We start from the raw sequence: 16,579 nt of genomic DNA, 5'->3' as shown, positions 1-16,579 counted from the left end.
ACAGAGCTCTTTTTTTTATCTCTCCCCATTAAGAGACCCTACACTGGCCCTTCTATCTGCCCCAATAACAAAACTTTTCTCATTTGCTTGTGAACTGCAATTACATCAACTGCATTAAAGCACATCATTGTTTGATGGGAAAAAAAGATAAAAGTTTGTCCTTTAAAACTCCACTTTCATCATTTGTAGAGTGAAAGGAATTGGTAATTGTCCTCTTGCTTACTTTTCTGGCAATATGAAGAATCATATTGATTCATTAGAATGTGGACACCGAGTCTTACAGACACCAATATAGAAAGACCACCCCCAGTAAAATTGAGAGACTTGCAGGGTAATTTTAAACTGTGCACTTAAAATGTTGCAAGCCAGGTTTAAAGCGATCAAGTAGCCAGTTTACAATAGCTTACAGGTTCACTGCCTCAGTTAAACAGTACTGGGAATGTGCAGAGAAAACCTGATCGAGCAGTACAAGTAATGTGCATAGAATCTGCTCGTCACTGAAGGCCATTTCTTGAAATTAAGTTTTCATTTCATGATGACCCATTAATTTGCCAGCATGAGGTTTATAGCAGATAAAATTAAAGCTTACAAAGCTGCCTTGGGGATAAATCTAATGGTTTATTTTGCATTCAAGGGCTCAGCAGGCATTTCCTGAACATTATCACAGTTCCTGCACTTGCACAGTACTGTATATTAAGGTATCCATGCTCTAGTCGATAGAATTTTCTACAAAACTATGGTAAATATTTTTAAAAGTACTGTCACCAAATAAAATACAGATTTTCAACTAATAAAAATTTAGTGCAATGTAACACACTACTCATATGTTAAGTTAGATAAACCTCCAATATTGCATCCAACTCCAATTTTTTATATTCTATTAACTATACAAATTAAAATAATTCAAAAAAGTGTTTGGAAAGGAAAAGGTTTTTCTTCCACATAATTTTTTTTGCCCATAAAACAATGATGCACTTCAACCATTTGAAGTTGTTCCAATTTGTGTTCACAAACAAATGAGAAAAAGCTAATCAAACACTTTTGAAAGTTCCTCTAAATTACTGGGGGCGGGGGGGATGGGGGCAGAGATAGAAAGGCCAGTGTAAGGGTCTCTTTAATGGGGAGGGAGAAAAGAGCCCAGTGTAGCTCCTCATTGTACAAAGGGTCCCAGTCTAATGCATGATGCCATAGGGGGAGGGTACAAAGATACCAGAATTTGTTTCCATTTGATATGTATTCGTATTGAAAATGGGAGCAATTTACCATAGAATTACCTGCAGTTCTCAGTATTATTCAAGGGTATCAAAGGTTACTGTACCAAGGCGCATAGATTGTGTTAAGATACAGATCAGCCATGATCAAATTGAATGGTGGAACAGGCTTGAGGGTCTGAATGGCCTACTCCTGTTCCTATCTTCCTAATACAACTGTACATTCAAGGTGATCAGCCAAACATGTGTATTTGCCAAAAAGAAAATTGTAGTCAACGTAAAGCTAATAGTCTATTTCACTTAATTCAAATTCACTTAATTTGAAATTCTGAGCATTTTTTAAGCACTGAATTCCCACTCTACCGTTACATATTTTTTTCAAATTATTGGATAATTCAGGGTTTGTTTCGCGTAAAACCACAACTTTGAATTATCAGGAGCATACTGTAGTCTTAGAACTTTGTAAAGGCAGCTCTAAAAGAAGCAATTAATCCTATGGAATGTCTCATCCAATCCAAGTTGTAACAATAGTTGACCTGCATAGCATTAACAAATAAATATTAAACACCTATGGATAATTTAGATGGTGGACATTGTACTTTTACTTTGCAAATGTTTACTTTAAAACAATTGCAACAAGGGTGCAGATCCTCAGTAATTTATTCAATAAAACCATACAAACTCTAGCTGATGGTCTCTTGTAGGTCGGGGCCGCCACACTGCGAGAGACTATCAGTGACAGGTCGGGGCCATAAAAGGAGCGGCGAGCGACAGCCATGGGTAGCGTGGCAGCGTACCACTGCAAGGTACAGCGCGAGCTGGTGCAGGAGGGCAACGGCAGCGAAGAGGGACGTCATCAAGGTCGAGGTCGCTGATTGGAGCGTGGGCAGGTACAGCAGGAGCGGCGAGGTCGAGGTGAAGGAGCGGCGAGAGATTGTAGAGGGACGTGATCGGGGCCCAGGAGAGTCGCGAGTTCGGGGCCAGAAGAGGCGTGGGCCTAGGGGCAGCACGGGCCAGCCCACACTGCAATGTGTGCACGCACTAGACCCGTACAGCAGAGCTGGTCTCCCGTCGTCTTGGTTAACCCTTGCCACTGGACCATGACCTAGCTCGGTCAAGCCCGTGTGGTGGCTGGGGTGCAACAGCCACCACACGTTAAAAAAAATCCACGCACAAGCATCTTCCACCCTACACAATGTAGTTCAGGACCTGGAATATTAGGTCCTTCATTGAAACACCTGTGAGCTCATCCTTTTTTGGCATGGAAGCAAGTCATCTTCGTTTCGAGGGACTGCTTATGATGATGACGACAAACTCTAGCCAACTGTGTAAACAGTGATTTAGGTCACATTATTCCTTCCATTCCGGGATGCATGTCAGTTGCTCATATGAGAACAAGCAAAAATTTACTTCATTTACCAGTAAGTCTTCCTCATTCGAGTTTAAAAATATTACCAATTTTGTCACATCATACACAATAAGCATTCCTCACCATGTGTAAATGGGTTTGCAATTTCTTTTACTCTTTTGATCATAAATCTCATCTCTAATATATCCCCGATGCTGACAGCTCTGTTAGTCACATACAGACACAAAAAAGTGTGGTCACTAAACTTATTTAATGTGCTGGTACCAGTGAGCAATTAGGGGAAAAATATAATATTTCGTCAATATGCTTCTGGAGGTGATACCCTTACAATCACCAGTAATAGAATCCTAACTAATAGCATTTTATACCCTCTTATATAAAACACAAAATGCTCTCTTTAGCTACAACCAAAACTTGTAAAGCAAATACTGAATTTGTGCTCTTGGCTATTTTCAGTTCAAGTGGACCTGGGCTTGAAATTACACACATCCATCATTACACTTTACTTAAATCTTAGTGATGACATAAAATTGAAACCCGCCTGCAAGAGGGACCAGTTTCACATCATACAATAGATTATCCAGGATTTTCAGGCATGCAATCTTGTTTGCATTACAATTCCCAAAGATGACTAAATTAATGTGTCAGCAGTAAATTACAATTTGAATGAGACCCTCAAGAACATACCAGCTCGGAACCCACGAGTTTCCAGTTGGACCATTAACCATCTGTTGTTTTATGAAATGCACACAATTTTCAGCAGAAATTATAAATTTAAATAAAATTACCCCTGGGGTAATGTTGGGATGCCCAAACCTTTGGCAGCAACAAAAATGGACAGGACATTTAAAAAAATTATTCATTCTCATGATGTGGGCGTCACTGGCAAGGTCAGCATTCATTGCACAGTCCTAGATGCCCTTGAGAAGGGGGTGGTAGGCCTTCTTAAACCGCTGTTGTCCTTGTGGTTGACATTCCGGGAGCATATTCTGAGAAAATAATGCGCATTCTCGCACTGAACAACTTGCAGATTAACAGATGTATCATTTTCAGATCACTTAAATAAGATAACCATCTTCCACATACTATACAATGAAATGGTGCAAAATTTCACCTTCAAGATACTACAAATATGAAAACTGATGTGGTTTCTCAGACCATGGCACCTCAAAGTGCCAGGACAGAATGTGTAGTGCTGATCCTCCATCATCATTTAATCAATAGACTCATTGGGCCCAAGTTTCCACATGATTCGCGCCTGATTTTTTAGGAGCAACTGGTGGAGAACGGACTATTTTAGAAATCGCAATTCTCCACAATTTTTTTTCTGCAGTTCTAGTCAGGTAGAACAGTATTTTTTCTTCAAAAGGGGGCGTGTCCGGCCACTGACGCCTGATTTGAAAGTTTCCACAGTGAAAATGTACTCCAAACTAAAGTAGAATGGAGCCAGTGAAGATTTTTGTAGAACTGAAAAAACCTGTTCTACACATTAAAAAATCAGGCGCAGGTTACAAATTAGGCGTCCAGAACGAGGTGGGGGGAAGGGAACTCATTAAATTCGACAATAAATCCTTATTTATACTTCTACAAATATTATACAAATAAATCCAACCTGAATAAACATTTATAAGCCAAGAAAAGATTAAATAAACCATCTTCCTACCTGTGTGAAAGTGCTTCAGCCAGGGAGAATTCTGCAGCCGTTCGTGCCGCTGAGCGGGAGGGGGAGAGAGAGGGAGGGAGGGAGAGGGGGGGGGGGAAAAAGAGAGAGAGATGGGGGGGGGGGGAAAGAGAGAGATGGGGGGGGGGAAGAGAGAGAGAGAGAGAGGTGGGGGGGGAAAGAGAGAGAGGTGGGGAAGAGAGAGGGGGGGGGGAAGGGAGAGGGGGGGGAAGAAGAGAGAGGGGGGGGAGGAAGAGAGAGGGGGGGGAGGAAGAGAGAGAGGGGGGGGAAGAGAGAGGGGGGGGGGGGAAGAGAGAGGGGGGGGGAAGAGAGAGGGGGGGGGAAGAGAGAGGGGGGGGGGGGAAGAGAGAGGGGGGGGGGGAAGAGAGAGGGGGGGGGGGAAGAGAGAGGGGGGGGGAAGAGAGAGGGGGGGGGGGGGAAGAGAGGGGGGGGGGAAGAGAGGGGGGGGGGAAGAGAGGGGGGGGGGGAAGAGAGGGGGGGGGAAGAGAGGGGGGGGGGGGAAGAGAGAGGGGGGGAGAGAGAGGGGGGGGAGAGAGAGGGGGGGGAGAGAGAGGGGGGGGAGAGAGAGGGGGGGGAGAGAGAGGGGGGGAGAGAGAGGGGGGCGTCGGGTCGGGGAACAGGAGCGCGGGTCGGGTCAGTTGGGGGGGTAGGGGAGCGGGGGTCAGGTCGGGTCCGGGGGGAGCGGGTGTCGGGTCGGGGGGGGGAAAGAGCGGGTCTCGGGTCGGGTCTGGTTGGCGGGGGGGGGAGCGAGTGTAGTGTCTGGTCGGGCGGGGAGCAGGAGCTGGCCGTGGGAGGAGCCTCATTCACGCAGCCCCAGTGAGGCCATTCAGCCAGGGCTAGGGGCTGCGTGCTTCGGGCCCCTCCCACACAGTTCGGCGCCTGGAGCTACTGCACTTGCGTGCCGACTGTAGCGCGCATGTGCAGAGGTCCCGGCACTGTTTTCAGCGCAGGGACCTGGCTCCGCCCCCCCCACAGCTCGTGCTGGCTGCGCCAAGTGCCACAGGACCTGAAAGTCGGTGGAGAATACCGAGGATTTTTTTAGGCGCCGTTTTAGGCGCGAAAAACGGGCGCCCAGCTCGGAGGGGCGCCCGTTTTTTTTCTTGTGGAAACTTGGGCCCATTGAAGTTCTCCAAATACTGTGACTGAAAATACTAAAACACTAAATATGTCAATAGAAGGAGCAAAGTGCACAGTTAATTGTTAAACTAAAACTGCTCCCAGGTGCTGAATGATGAGGGGACAAACAAAGTAATTTGCCCACATGGGAGCAGCCTTAGCAGAGTAACTGCCATGTATTGACATTACACCTTCCAGTTGTGCAATTTAGTATTTTGTAAATTTTAAAATACTAATTTGTTCTCTGTATAAATATCTTTCAGTTGCTGTTATTGATGGGAAATATACCTGGTATTCCACTTATTTTTGATGGTTTCAATTAGCATATTATACACTTGAATGGTCCATGTGAATTGAGAGTTGGGCTCCAGTTTATAAAAAGTCTGTATCAGATGGAATCAGAATCAGCACCAGCACCAAAGCACTTTACACAATGAATGATTCTGTAATGCGGGTACTGTCATGTAAGCAAAGTGCTTTTCAGGTTGACAGCACAAAACTGCCCACAATTTAGTATCAAATGCAACTAAATTACTAATCTCACTCAGGAAAGCTAGAAGGATGGTTGTTGAGGGAGATAGAAAATTCACAATGGTGAAATTGGCAGTTATGTATGTAAACATTGTAACTGTGTAAGACTTGCCACCAGAGGGCACAACTGTTGGAGGCCCAAGGGTCACCTGCACACCTCGTGCAAGGGAGTATAAAAGGTTGTCTGCCATGCTGCTTAGGCACTCTGGAGTAGTATTAGAGACTAAGGTCACATCAGTTTTAGCTCACAGTACTCAGTCTTGTGGAGTTCTTCCATACTTAACAGCAGTCCTCTTCTGAATTAGCATAAAGACAGTTGGGCAGAGGGATGTTTACTGTACATCAGAATCATGCTACACCTGACCTGAAAGTTCTGGATGGGTGCCAAAAATAATAAATCTTAGATGCTCCAAACTCAAAGGAATAGTCAGGTCCTGTATCTTTACAGCAATGATAATAAATTATTTGACAAAAATACATAACAGTCAGTAGCATTCTCAGTCAGAAGTCATGGGTTCAAGTCCCACTCCAGGGACTTGAGCACATAATCTAGGCTGACACTTCAATGCAGTACTGAGTGAGTGATGCACCATCAGTGATGCCGTCTTGCGGATGAGACGTTAAACAGAGGCCGCCTCTCTCTTCTCAAGTGAGCATAAAAGATCCCACAGTACTATTTTGAAGGGCAGGGACATTCTTCCCCCATGTGCTAGTTAATATTTATCCCTCAACCAAAAGATGATCTCTTGCTCTTTCTGAGATTTTACTGTGTAAAATATCCTATATTACAACAGTGACTACATTTCAAAAAGTACTTCATTGATTGCAAAGCACTTTGGGATGTTCTGGGGACATGAAAGGTGCTAAATAAATGCAAGTTTTATTTTCTTTCTAGAAATCTGTGATGATTCGAGTATCCTGGTTGTGCTGTGATCGCCCCATAATGCACCTCCTCTACTAGCTATGCGAGTCTGCTCCTGTTAATGTGAAAATATGTGGCATCTCCTGATTGTTGCATGAAAGTAGAATTGGCTATTTGAAGCACACAAATCCTACATCACTGAAGGCAGGTTGAACATTTTCAACTTCTCTCAATTTTTTTCCCCCAGTTTTTGAAACAATTAGGATTGAAGTTTACTACCTTCTTTGGCACTTTTCTTAGAAAAAGTGGAGGGGTCGTGATTGGGGACATGAATCTTTGAAGGAGTGCTCAGCAAAAAACATTTGGAAATCTTTGCACTAGAGGAAAAGCAAGTTTACATGGACTGTGACATTTAACTGAGTTCCCATTATGCATCAGTTGTAATCAAAAAAATATCCACTTCATTTTGTGTTTAATTTTTCAAGCAATCTATTTTTAATGGGAGTTTTGGGGGATTTTCTGCACGACATGCATAAAAATACTAGAGCTTAAAAGATTCTCAAACTACAGTACCTGTATTCTTACTAGTTTTGAACATCTACTACTGAAAAATGTCAAGATTTGTTTAAAAATGTCCACTCTGGAAACTATAAAATATCTAGCCTAATGGCTTTGTAGCCCCACAAATTCTCTCTCCCAGCAGCTCCTCAACCAGTTTACAAAACATAGGCACAGGCAGGACATAATCTCACCCAGAAATGCTCAAACTAGTAACTCAAGTATAGTCCAAACTCCAAAACTATAGGCCTGCAGCTTCTACAAGGTTGAGCTGGTTTTTCAGCACAATTCGCCCAAAATTGGCCAAACCAGCGCAAAAGATCGCAGAATTCCAAGCGCAAATCGCATGTCCGTGATCTTTGGTGACCATTTTAAAAAACATCACGCTAGAAACTGACCCCACCCACAAAACTGACCATGCCCCAGACTGAATTGGCCCGTTTGCAGGCCTTCGAGCAGGCTCTTAAAATTAAAAACTGGTTCTTTTGGATGCAAGGACACCAATCGTCACGTTTTAAAAGCTTTTAAATATATATATTTTTTTAAATGACCAAGAAACTGTCTACTGAATCCCACTATAACTAGCAATTTGTTTCAGTATAGTTTTTTTTAAGGTCGGATGCTCATACGTCTCCATTTTCCAGGGACCCGTCCCCAAATAGACTAGAGACATATTCATTGGAATAGATGCATATCATACCGTTAGACATAATCACAGTTTCAAGTCAATGGACTGAACAGTGTTAATGTATTATTTATAAACAGTGTCTAATTGTGCTTCAGTAGTGTGACGTCACATCCACGGTAATTATATGCACGTTTGTTTTGCATTGGCAGTCGATATGTGCAATTGTTAAAGTACAGGCTGCTAAAAGAATTTGCCTCGGTACACTGCGCAACTTACATTTTACGTCCTGGCTACTTTGCTGTGCTCCCATCCTGTGTGTCCCTAGATTTGATTCAGAAAATATGGTCACCATTTTCAGTTATTTAGAATCAGGTTACCCACAGGTGGTGGACTAGACACTGATTAAAAATGGATCACCGGTTGCAGCCAAAGCAGAAAATCTACCCCATAATTTTTATAAAGTCAAATGGAGTACAATAGGTCTAACTGCAAAAACACTATTTTATTCGGCAATACAAGTCATTGCCTCAAGTACAATAGCTACCATTTACGAGAAAGATCTTTCAAGTTTATGGCATTTCTAAAATTATGGGCTTCACATTTCCAACAATAAACCAATCAATGCAATGCTACTAAGCAATAGCCATTTACTTTTAAGTTATATCTGCATAAAACTAAACAATTCCTCTGAGAAAAATCCCATTATTTTCATCAATCTCAGATCCCCCATTGAGTTATTGCACCAATGAAATTACGCGCTCACCCTCATTCAAACAAACATTCAGGAAAAGCGGTTCCACTCAGTGCACGTTACTCATATGGACCCAAAACCAACACGTTTCTACAATTCCCACTTGATAATCTTTTCGCTTTTTTTGAAGCTACTGCTGCTTTTAGTTAAAAGGAGGAAACAAAGAGCAATACAGGTGGGTGTCCACCAGGAAAGGGAGCGTTTTGGCAGAGGACAGTGTGGTTACTTGGACAAACATTAAATACATCACAAATGGTGAATAGCTGTAATCTGAGGTAGTGTCATAGTGAAATTATATTGGGCACAGTTGTACAGATGTTAGCTTATGAATTTCCTTGTATATAATTCCTTCACCTGCCTTATGTGTTGCAAGTTTTTTTAATATAAAAAAAACACAAGAAAATCCTGTTCATAGTTGATAAAGAATGAGAATCTCTCTTGAAATAGAATCGTACAATAAAACTAGTAAAGATCCACAATAGAAATTTGCTTTTCATGCTCCATTTCAAGTGTCTCAGAAAACTATATCTGAAAGAGGAATATTGTAAAGATGGAATGGAGACTGGTCTGTAGGTTTTAGAGATATTAACATAAAATGGCCAACATACATCGACTAAAAATGGCTGATATAATATGCCTTATGGGAAAGAGAAGTAAAATGTAACTAGCACATATACCTGTACTAGAATTAAAATGAGAGAAGATTAGCTCATGGCCCTGCGCAAGGATGACACACAGAGTTTTGAAGCTTTCCATATTTTGGCCATCTGGTGCGGAGTGGATGGGGCAAGTCAGAAGACCTCCTCGTGAGTCTGCTCCTGAGCTTGGCCAAAGTGGCCATCCATAGGTCCAGGTTAGACACGGCTAGTGGGTGTGTAAGATCACACTGCCTGCATCACTCCCACGGCAATGTCCACCCCCAAGTGGCACTAGAGGACCAGGTGATCTCCGTCGGTACGCTTGAGGCGTTCTGCGACCAGTAGGAACATAGGAATGTAGGAACATGGGAACAGGAGGCGGCCATTCAACCCCTCAAGTCTGTTCCGCCATTCAATGCGATCATGGCTGATCTGCAATCTAACTTCATATATCCGCCTTCAGCCCATATCCCTTAAAACCATTGGATAACAAAAATCTATCAATCTTAGATTTAAAATTAACAATTGATCTAGCATCAACTGCTGTTTGCAGGAGATTGCCAAACTTCCACTAACCTTTGTGTAGAAAAATGTTTCCTAATTTCATTCCTGAAAAGGTCTGGCTCTAATTTTTAGACTATGCCCCCTAGTTCCAGAATCCCCAACCAGCGGAATTAGTTTCTCTCTATCTACACTATCTGTTCCCCTTAATATCTTGAGAACTTTGATCAGATCACCACTTAACCGTCTAACTTCTAGGCAATGCAACCCTAATTTCTCCTCGTCACTTAAAGTCCAGGCACCGGAGACTGGAGTGCCCAGTCATTATAAACAAATAACAATCTTAATTAATTTGATAAATTTCCTTTTTTTTTTAAAAATGATTTTTTTTTTCTATTGTTTGTGCCCTCTTAAAAAAAGGTGCACTTTTGTTATTTTGTTTGATGACACTGGAGCACCCAGTGTCGCTCTGATTGAGTATCTACTCTTTTTAACTAGCTAAACAGGCACTTCACTGCAGACAGGTTGCCAAGGCAACATTGATAGAACACCAATACAAAAGCAAAATACTCCGAATGCTGTAAAACTTACCTCAGAATTGGCTAGCTGAAACCTATAATGAGATAGGAAGGGTGAGTGAGTAATAGGATAAATTACATTATGTGCACTGTTTATACCTACGATTGTGAAATGTAACAATTAAAATAATTAACAGTAGACCCGTAGATGGGAATTGTATCATGTCTTTAGGAATGTTTAAGTTTAAAAGTTAAACGAGGTTACCATGGATACAGAAGTTAGCAGTAAAGATCTGAACAGAGCAAGCTTGAAGAGATAAAAGATGAGGCCTACTGTTTGTTTCTGCAGAACCAAACAAAACCAATTTCAAACAATTTGCAGATAAAGGGAATAGTACATGGCACCGCTGTTATATTATATCCGGTGACCAAAAGTAAGCATGGAAGAGAGCGGGTGTAAAAAGTGAGGAGATACTGGTGCAAGGTGTACAGCTTGGACTAAGGACACCGGAGATCAACTTCAGGGCATCTACAGTTCAATCCAACGACTTTACCTCAAATAATGCGAGCGTGCGACACTTGTATGTTTACTATGATTGATATATCAATACAAGATAAAGCAGAAGCTAAATTTTGCATTTCTTAATAAAGTATTACATTTGCTGCAACTAGTCTCTTGGACCAATTACTTAATACATTTAGCTGGAGCGGCTATAATCTGACATTGTCAATAATGTGTGGCACATTAAACTTCTGTAATTGCTTATATGGTAAAAGCCAATTCACACTTTTTATTTACTGCAATCGGAATTGTCACGGGTTTATAAAATCCAATCAATATCCAATTTATGGGGAGACATATTGCGAGAAGGCAACTGTGATAAAATAAGGAGAATACTTTAGCTATTTCAAAAACATATAAAATAGTTAATAATTCCTGTTCCTTTGCAACTACCCAATGACCATGGTATTACATGATAAGTTGACTTAATGTACAGAAATACGATACATCCGAACTCATCATTTAAACTACTCCTCCTCAAAAGGCCTTAATCGTTGCCTTTTGTTCTATGTTCTGTCTTGAGGCCTTCTTTCCACAGAAAACATCCTCTCTTTCTTTAAGTGATTTGCCTGCACAGAAAGGGTGTCTATTCTCATTCTGCCCCTGCAGTGACCTGGTGTAATATGTATTTGCCAGGGCTCTGAATGTAACTGCATTCATTATTTTATTCTATAATTAAATTTATATGGCTGTGGCAATATTATGAGGCAAATCAATGTCTAGAGGAAGTTGAGGATTAAAGCACAGTAGCTCAAACTAGCCACTGGAATTGAAGACCAGGCTCCTCTACCCACATCCCATTCTGATCCAATACACGTTACCAGGGAGTCAGAACATAGTGAACTATCACTACTGGCCAATGGAGGGTTTGTTTGTCTTAACCTCCCATATACAGAGTCATGAATCCTAATGCATAATTCTAGTATATGCAGACTATAGATATGCAACTATACAGTGACTACAGAGAGAGTATAAGATGGAGATTGTTTACCTGATGTACCATCAATAAGGTTTACACTGTGTATATACTATGCTGGCACTACTAGAGGGTGCAACTGGTGGAGACTGGGGTTTCCTGCCTGGTGGCAGAGGCTGTACAAAAGGATAGCCACCATGCGGCTGCCTTTTGTTCTATGTTCTGTCTTGAGGCCTTCTTTCCACAGAAAACATCCTCTCTTTCTTTAAGTGATTTGCCTGCACAAAAAGGGTGTCTATTCTCATTCTGCCCCTGCAGTGACCTGGTGCAATATGTATTTGCCAGGGCTCTGAATGTAACTGCGTTACGAATAAATTCCATTGCATATAAGCCTAGTCGATCCAGTCTTTCATATGTTAGTCCTGTCATCCCAGGAATCAGTCTGGTGAACCTTTGCTGCACTCCCACAATAGCAAAAATGTCCTTCTTCAGATTAGGAGACTAAAACTGTACAGAATATTCAAGGTGTGGCCTCACCAAGGCCCTGCACAACTGTAGTAAGACCTCCCTGCTCCTATACTCAAATCCTCTCGCTATGAAGGCCAACGTGCCATTTGCCTTCTTCAGCACCTGTGTTGATATGGATTCTTTTTCCCTCAATCTGTTTCAGCGAATACACTGACACGCAAACACCTCTTGCCTTTTCTGTAAAAGACCTTTATTGAAGATTCTCCGGCCGGGACTTGTCAAGACAAATGGACACTCTCAATCAGAGCCCGTTTACCTTCCCCTGGACAAGCCCCTTTTCAGCGCAAAAAGCACAGCACTTGGTCCATCCAATCCCTTTCTGCCTCCTCCCCTCCCCTCTTCCCCCCTCCCCCTCCCCCTCCACCCCCTCCACCCACCCCCCTCTCCACCCTCCACTCCCCCCCTCCCCTCCCCACTCACCTAACCTGTCCAAGTCACCCTGCAGCCTCTTAGCATCCTCCTCACAGCTCACACTGCCACTCGGCTTAGTGTCATCTGCAAACTTGGAGATATTACATTCCTTCGTCTAAATCATTAATGTATATTGTAAATAGCTGGAGTCTCAGCACTGAACCTTGCGGTACCCCACTAGTCACTGCCTGCCATTCTGAAAAAGACCCGTTTATTCCCACTCTGCTTCCTGTCTGCCAACCAGTTCTCTATCCACGTTAATACATTATCCCCAATACCATGTGCTTTAATTTTGCACATTAATCTCTTGTGTGGGACCTTGTCAAAAGCCTTTTGAATGTCTAAATACACCACATCCACTCTACTAGTTACATCCTCAAAAAATTATAGAAGATTTGTGAAGCATGATTTCCCTTTCATAAATCCACGTTGACTTGGACCGATCCTGTCACTGCTTTCCAAATGCGCTAATACATCTTTAATAATTGATTCCAACATTTTCCCCACCACCGATGTCAGGCTGACCGGTCTATAATTACCCGTTTTCTCTCTCCCTCCTTTTTTAAAAAAAAGTGGCATTACATTAGCTACCCTCCAGTCCATAGTCTATAGAATGTTGGAAAATGACCACCAATGCATCCACTCTTTCTCGGGCCACTTCCTTAAGTACTCTGGGTGCAGACTATCAGGCCCTGGGGATTTATCGGCCTTCAATCCCATCAATTTCCCTAACACAATTTGCTGACTAATAAGGATTTCCTTTAGTTCTTCCTTCTCGCTGGACCCTCGGTCCCCTAGTATTTCTGGAAGGTTATTTGTGTCTTCCTTAGTGAAGACAGAACCAAAGTATTTGTTCAATTGGTCTGCCATTTCTTTGTTCCCCATTATAAATTTGCCTAATTCTGACTGCAAGGGACCCACATTTGTCTTCACTAATCTTTTTCTCTTCACATATCTGTAGAAGCTTTTTCAGTCAGTTTTTATGTTCCCTGCAAGCTTACTCTCATATTTTATTTTCCCCTTCCTAATTAAACCCTTTGTCCTCCTCTGCTGAATTCTAAATTTCTCCCAATCCTCAGGTTTGGTGCTTTTATTGGCCACTTTATATGCCTCTTCCTTGGATTTAACACAATCCCTAATTTTCCTCGTCAGCCATGGTTGAGCCACCTTCCCAGTTTTATTTTTATGCCAGACAGGGATGTACAATTGTTGAAGTTCATCCATGTGATCTTTAAATGTCTGCCATTGCCTATCCACCGTCAACCCTTTAAGTATCATTCGCCAGTCTATCCTAGCCAATTCACGTCTCATGGAGTCACTCATAGGTACATTACAGACATAACAGAGGGTTTGTTTGTCTTAACCTCCCATATACAGAGTCATGAATCCTAATGCATAATTCTAGTTGATAGATTATTCCAGCTCAGGAAGTGGAATCTGTCAATGTATAACATACAACCTAGCAGCTAATCACCATGCTGAAGCGGCAACCGTTGAACATGTCTGGGTACAAAAGATTATTTTTATGGAACAAGGAACAGTTGAAATGACTATCACTGAAGTATTCAGCATTAAATAAACCAGCTCCCTCATGGTGGCTAGACGCAACAATTTGTTTGAAGTTAAGATAGAGTGTCTTTATAGCAGGTCACCCTCTCTGCAGCCCATTTCTCTCATCAGTACGGAGTAGCAGTAGTTTTGCACAGCTGTTGTAGACTTCAAAATGTTCTCCATGTATATTTTTAGAAACAAAAACAAACGCAGAAAACTAACATTCCCAACAGGCAAAGATCAGAGGCTGAAATCTGTGGCTATGAATAAACAGAGAATTGGCACAGAATGGTCCCTCGCCATTGCAAACACGAACTTTTCCCTTTAATTTTAACTGCACTTCTGTGAAAACTATAATAGACCCATCTGAATACACTAGGAAAAGAGAACCAGCTACTGTACAGAGCAAGGACATGTGTCTTTAATGAAGCTTAAACTGCTGTTAGTCTGGGAGTATGATTTACACCAATTACTGAGCAATTCGGTATATGGATTTAACAATATTGGTAGTCAAGACTATTTTGTGATGTCATTATGGTGTTCGGTCACTCCTCTTGGGATACCACGAAGTAAATGAAGCAGACTAATAAGACGTTGTAAGGGAGCAGCAATACATCTTTTTAGTGTAACAGCACATTATCAATATCCTTTTTACAGTCTCTTATCTTTGCTAGCTGCTTAGCACTTCAATTTTTTTTGTGAGGGATGTTACATCTTGGGAAATGGGCCATTTTATTTGAGATACTCTGGCACATAGTAGCTGCTTTTGTATGAGGTGACGCTGGAAGTTTCTGACTCATGTCTCGTGCAACCAGCTACAAGTCCAAGGTGCACCTGCTGGATTGACTGAGGATGGCGGGCAGAAAAAAAAACGTTCCTGGCAGCTGGCTGTAACCTGTGGGTAAAGATTTGGTGGTGATAACGCAGCCCCAAAAGTGGCTGTATATAGTGACATCACTATTCATGACCAGACTGAAGATGATGGGGGAATTCCCCCATCAATCACACCTGGAGACCGTACTGCTATAAGTGACTGGGATTGCTTTTATGCACATAATTTGTATGCAACTATCCTCCACTCACTGCATTTTGCTAGCGAAATCATTCCGCTTTATCGGATGTTACTGCTAGAGTTCAGTTTGCTGCAGCAGTTCATAGCGCTTCTTTTTAAATAGACTTTGTTTGCTGTAAAATACACTCTTTAGCTGTAAATCTCATTGGCTGACAGTGATGTCAATAGATACTTCGTCCAAAAGCTGCTAGTGTCAGCAGCAAGCACTCCCAGAACAGATCAGATGCTGAGCAGCACTTCCTTTAATCAGCCCAATAATGTGCGTCAATTCAACTTGTAAAGCACCCCCATTACACAAGTGTGGCTATCCTGTGGTATGTGAGTAAAGGGTCGCAGCGCTTACTACACCACACACGTTAGCAAACTGAACTCATGTTAATTCATACCCAAACTTAGACTATGCACCAGGAAAATTCTTTGCTTCAGCAGTATTATGCAACCCATAAAGATAACATGCCTTGATGAAGTTACCACCATGTAACCCATAAATTGCTCTCACTATCTTGTAAGTTTCCCATATGGCAAGCTTCTGCTCTCCTGATGAAGTGATAAATGTCCACCTTTATTGAATATTTTAAGGTCACTTTGGGTCACTTTAGTAAAATGCTCTGCATGAAGCATTGCTGTGTTTCTGTCATTCAGCCAGTGTTACTACAGCACAGTCTAATTTATTCCAACAAGGATGTCGTCAACATAAATGGGCGAGATATCCTGAGGTACATATTGAGATGTGCAGAATATTAAAACAGCCATTTTTCTAATGTTCTGAAAATGTCACAAATCTGCTGGGTCCACCTTAATGTTAAGTACTTCCACATGTTCTCATTAATTCCATCCCCATCCAACAGTCACTGCAAGATGAAAGTTTTCACCTCTTTAACGGATGCCCCTTCCAACCGTATTCTTAAATTACTTTCTCAACTAGGTTCAGTACATAAATGTTCAGTGGGGATATTCTCCCAAAGATCCCACTACATGTTTTAATGTTTAGGGGTCCCCTGGGATTTTGATAGAGGGAAATATCTGTTCAGACACATTCATTGCAATTTTTGGACTTTCGTACATCCATGTATATCGTTTTTAAGAAATCCTTCTGGAGATGCAAGCACCACGGGCAAGGCCAGCAATTATTGCCATTCCTTGTTGCCCTCTAGAAGATGGTGGTGGGCCTTTTT

The 16,579-nt window shown here is 42.0% G+C and overlaps 1 protein-coding gene and 1 non-coding gene across 6 annotated transcripts in view; one reads left to right on the top strand and one right to left on the bottom strand.

Moving 5' to 3' along the window:
* Positions 1 to 16,579, bottom strand: part of itprid2 (ITPR interacting domain containing 2) — a 208,873-nt gene that overhangs the window by 150,346 nt on the left and 41,948 nt on the right. The window lies entirely within an intron of this gene.
* LOC139260654 (U6 spliceosomal RNA) lies at positions 9,368 to 9,469 on the top strand. The gene has a single exon (XR_011592833.1). It is a non-coding gene; the product is annotated as a U6 spliceosomal RNA (small nuclear RNA).

Source organism: Pristiophorus japonicus, chromosome 3, assembly GCF_044704955.1.
Source record: "Pristiophorus japonicus isolate sPriJap1 chromosome 3, sPriJap1.hap1, whole genome shotgun sequence".
NCBI lineage: Eukaryota > Metazoa > Chordata > Chondrichthyes > Pristiophoridae > Pristiophorus > Pristiophorus japonicus.
The sequence above is the reverse complement of the archived record's forward strand: the minus strand, read 5'-3'. Positions and strand labels throughout refer to the sequence as shown.